The 5,144-nt window shown below is 44.5% G+C and overlaps 1 pseudogene; it reads left to right on the top strand.

Annotated features, from left to right (window-relative positions):
- Positions 1–3,237: 3,237 nt before the first annotated feature.
- On the top strand, positions 3,238–4,873 carry LOC102858816 (annotated as a pseudogene).
- Positions 4,874–5,144: the final 271 nt, after the last annotated feature.

The following is a 5,144-nucleotide window of genomic DNA, read 5'->3' as shown; positions in this document are numbered from 1 at the left end:
TAATAAAAAAGAACTAAGTATTATCAAGTTCTTTTAAAGACTGTGGAATGAAAATCTATGAATAGAAATAAAACAATGTAACTTGTTGCCTTCTTAATAATGGATTATTTTAAAACTAATACTGAATTTCTTGAGAAATATGGGTGTGTGCTAGATTTCATTTAAATAAACTTTGTGACTCATGGACTCTGTTAGAAAAGATAATTAAATTCTTACAAAGTTTCAGGTACTTTAAATATATCTCTGATTTGTCATCCAATGAGTCAGACATTGAATCTATTAAACCAGAAATATAATTCATATTGCAATCTGATCTTTATTTTTCGAAATATTTCCTCCTCTTGTTTTAGACTTTAAAATGTACATTAATATACTTTATAAAAATACTTCTCTCAAATTAAACCAATAATTTACCACCTTCCATACTATCTTCAATTATGGCTATCTCCTAAGTCCTTCTAAATTTATGTCTGGCTTATTCTTACTTCCAAACATTTTCTCAGAAAATTCTGTTACCAAGATATATAGATCAGGCAACAAAAATATAATCACCCCCTGAGTTAATTTAAGGTTGTTTTTGTTATGTGCTATTGAATAATTTACAAAGTGGAGTACATAAAGACCCTATGTACAACAGCTCTGAATCCTGCTCTATATTAAGTCAATTCCATTGTCTCTGACACACTTACTTAAATTACCTCAGTTACAGTTATTTATGTTATCCAGCGTCTTCCTCTCTTGCACTGTCCACCCTTCAAAGCATGATATCCTTCTCTAAGGACAGGTCCCCTCCTGGCAACATGTCCAAATTATGTCAGACAGAACTTCACAATTCTTATTTCCAAGGAGCAGCTTGGTTTCACCTTCTCCAGGATATGCCGGCTTGTTATTTTAACAGTCCATGTTGTATGTTCAATAGTCTTTCCCAGAATCACAACTCAAAGGCATCAATTCTGCTTCTATCATCCCTAGTCATTGTCCAGCTTTTTGAAGCACGACAAGTAATTGTGAAGATCACAGGCTACATCAGGGGCATCTTAATTTCTATACTTAAAATAATTGCTCTTTAGTACACTGAAGAGGTCCCTGACAGCAAATTTTACCAATGCAATTCTCCTTTGAATTCTGGCTCCTAGTACCAAGAATGTTGATTGTGGAGCCAAGGAAGCTGAAGCTGAAGCTGCCGCCGATTGGCCATGTGGTGAAAATTTTTGTTTTCTTCGTGATGAACTTCAGTCCTTATTGAAGACTGCAGTCCTTGATCTTCTGCAGCAAATACTTGAGCAAGTCCTATTCAGTTTCAGCAAGCAAGGTTATGTTATTTGCATAACACAGGTTGTTTATGAGTCTTTCTCCAATCCTGATGTCATGTTGTTCCTCAAAGAATCCAGCCTCCTGGATGATCTGGTCTGCTTATAAACTGAAAACGAATGGAGCTAGGATGCATCCCTGGAGTCCACATTTACTGATTTTGAACCATACAGTGTTTCATTCTTCTATTCTGATAACTGCCTCCTGTCTAAGTATAGGTTTCACATAAGCACAATCAAATGTTCTTGAATTCCCATTCTTCTCAAAGTTAATCACAATTTATTGAGATCCACAGTCAAATGCCTTTGCATAGTCAGTGAAACACAGATAGACACTCCTCTAGTACTCTCAGATTTCAGCTAAGTTCCATCTATCATTGGCTATTCTGTCCCTACTGCCGCGGCCTCCTCTAAACCCAGCCTGCACATCTAGCAGCTCTCAGTTTACATGCTGTTTCAGTCAAAATCTTGCTTGCATGTGATATTAGTGATATTGTTCACTAATTTTCACCCCCGAACAGATCACTTTTTTATTGGAATAGGAATAAATATAGACCTCTTCCAGTCCATTGGTCATGTGGTTGTCCTCCAGATTAAAATTAATCCCTATATGTATCACAATAAATTGTGGCTAACCTCGAGAAAACTGGAAACAGTCATCAGAACAGAGCAAGGAATAATGCGTGGTTCAAAATTGGGAAAAAATTGTGTCACAGAGGCATTCTGTCTCCGTATCATTTCTCCATACTTATGTGCAGAAGAGATCACTGAGAGTCTGGACCTTATAACGAGGAATATAGTATCAAGATTGGAGGAAGACTTATCAACAACTTGCTTTAGTCAGATGACACAACCTTATTGAACAAAACTGAGGGGGATCTGAAGTGTTTGCTGCATAAGGTCAAGGTGTGAAGTCTTCAATATGATTGAAGCTCAAGATCAAGTAAATCAACATCCTCACAACTGAGCCTATGTACAGTGTCATGATAAATGAAGAAAATATTGATATTGTTAACAGTTTTATCTTGCTTAGTCCCACGATTAAAATGCTTGTCACCGGTAGTCAACAAATCAAAAGACAAATTGCATTGGGAAAAATCTGCTCTCAGGAACCTCTTCAGAGTGCAGAAGAGCAGAGATGTCAGTCTTGAAAATAAGGTGCACCTGCTCAAGGCCATGGTATTTATAAATTACTTGCTATATACACATTAGAGACCCGGAGGATGAAAAGGATGACAAAAGAAGAATTGAAGCCTTTGAGCTGTGATGCTTGAGAAGAGTATTGAACATAGCTTGAACTGTCAAGAGAACAAACAAGTCTTTCCTGGAGAGAGTGGAACCATGTTGCTCTCTGGAGGCAAGGATTTTGAAGCTCCATCTCACACATTTTGGGCTTGTTTCCAGGAAGGACCAGTCTTTGGAGAAAAAAACATCATGCTTAGAAGGGTGGAGTGACAATACAAGAAAGGAAGACCCTGGATGAGATAGATTGACCGTGACTGGAGTAATAGGGGCAGGTGTGTCAGAGACAGTGAGACTGGCTCAGGATGGGATGGGGTTCGGAGATATTGTGCATAGGGACACTGAGTCACCGGTTACTTGACAAAACATAAGAACAATAATAATGAGAACTGACTCAGACCTTTGGGGTTTTGGGGTTGTACATAGTACAGGAGAAAATTGTCAATCTTTCTACACAAAAAATAGCCCCAGGAACGCTGAGTGTAGGAGCACACGCAAAGGCCATGGCCACTTAGGCAGCGCCCTGAATCCGCCCCGCGTGCCCCGAGTCCCAAAGGAAAGGAGAGGAGGAAGAGCCTGGGATGTCCGCCTGAGCCTGAGCGCCGGGAGCAGCTATTGCCTAGTGCGGCCAAGGCGTCCAGGGGATTCCGACTGCCTGGAATTGCCGCTGCCACCACCAACCCCCATGGCCTGCATACAAGGTGGGGCTGCCCCAGCATCCAGGGCAGCACCTGTGGGCTCCTAGCATTAAGTGTGCAAGGTGGAACTCTCAGTGAATGGCCAGAACCTGCTGGACCGGGATGTCACTTCCAAGTCTGACCCCTTCTGTGTCCTCTCTACAGAGAATGATGGTAGGTGGATGGAGTATGACAGGGCAGAAACGGCGGTTAACAACTTCAACCCTGCGTTCTCAAGAAGTTCGTCCTCAACTACCACTTTGAAGAAGTGCAGAAGCTCAAATTTCCCTGTTTGATCAGAACAAGTCCAGCATGTGACTACATGAACACGACTTCCTGGGCCAGTTCTCCTGCAGCCTGGGCATGATCGATCGTCTCCAGCAAGAAGATGACTCACGCTTTGCTGCTACTGAAAGACAAGCCCACATGGAAGAGCTTAATTAAGATCGCTGCTCAGGAGCTGTCAGACAGCCAGGTCATCACGTCGAGTCTGACCGGCAGGAAGCTGGACAAGAAGCACCTCTTCAGGAAATCAGACCTATTTCTTGAATTTTATAAACTGGAAGATGACGACAAGTGGATGCTGGTCCACAGGACCGAGGTGATCATGTACACCCTGGACCCTGTGCGGAAGCCTTCACTGTGCCGCAGGTGTCCCTGTGTGATGGGAATGTGAAGCCCATCCAGGTAATGTATTAGGACTATGACAATGATGGGGAACCACTTCATTGGCGAGTTCCAGACCAGGGTGTCACGGATGTGTGAGACTCGGGACAGCATCCCGATGGAGTTTGAATGCATCAACCCCAAGAAGCAGAAGAACTGTAAAAACTCAGGCATCATCATCCTGCAGTCCTGCGAAATAAAGCGGGAGTACACTTTCCTGGACTATATATCCTGGGAGGCTGCCAGCTCATGTTCACTGTTGGGATAGACTTCACAGCTTCCAGTGGGAACCGCCTTAACCCTCCTCTTTTCACTATTTCAACCCCATGGACACTAATGAGTACCTGTCGGCCATCTGGGCTGTCGGACAGATCATTCAGGACTACGACAGTGACAAGATGTTTCCAGCTCTGGGATTTGGGGCCCAGCTACCTCCAGACTGGAAGGTCTCAAACGAGTTTGCCATCAATTTCAACTCCACCAACCACTTCTGCTTCGGTGTGGATGGCATAGTCCTGGCATACTCGGCCTGTCTGCCGCACATCCGCTTCTGTGGTCCCACCAACTTCTCCCCCGTCATCAGCCATGTGGCCCAGTTTGCTGCTCAGGCCTTGCAGCAGCAGACAGCCACGCAATATTTCATCCTCTTCATCCTCACGGATGGTGTCATCAGTGACATGGAGGAGACCAGGCACGCCGTGTGCAGGCTCCCAAGCTGCCCACGTCCATCATCATCCTTGTGGGCATGGGCAATGCCGACTTTGCGGCCATGGAGTTCCTGGACGGGGACAGACGCAGGCTGCTCTCCCACACGGGTGAGGAGGCCGCCTGGGACATTGTGCAGTCTGTGCCCTTCCGCAAGTTCCGCAATGCAGCAAAGGAGACCTTGGCCAAAGCTGTACTGGCAGAGCTACCCAACAAGGTGTGCAGTATTTCAAACATAAAAACCTGCCCCCCACCAACCCCGAGTGTGTCTGAGTGCCAGCCTGCACCTAGCAGCATTCCGCCTGAGCCAGCCAGCCTCCCTCCCCTGAGAACATGCACGTTCGCCCTGCTTTCTCTGAGTGGCCTTTTTGGGAAACAAACAAACAAACAAACAAACAGCCCCCAAAACCAACAAGACAAAAGACAGCAGCCCAAGCATCTCTGGTCTATGTTTGCTTTTTGTTTTACAACTGGATCTCTATCTAGCCCTGACTTCCCCCAGCCCATTGACTGACGATGCTTCTGGTCAGGCTGGCTTCCCTCT

The sequence above is a fragment of the Elephantulus edwardii genome, unplaced genomic scaffold (assembly GCF_000299155.1).
Source record: "Elephantulus edwardii isolate Elephantulus edwardi_28Jun2011 unplaced genomic scaffold, EleEdw1.0 scaffold00188, whole genome shotgun sequence".
Classification (NCBI taxonomy): domain Eukaryota; kingdom Metazoa; phylum Chordata; class Mammalia; order Macroscelidea; family Macroscelididae; genus Elephantulus; species Elephantulus edwardii.
Note: the sequence above shows the minus strand (reverse complement) of the source record. Positions and strands in the feature narration are given on the sequence as shown.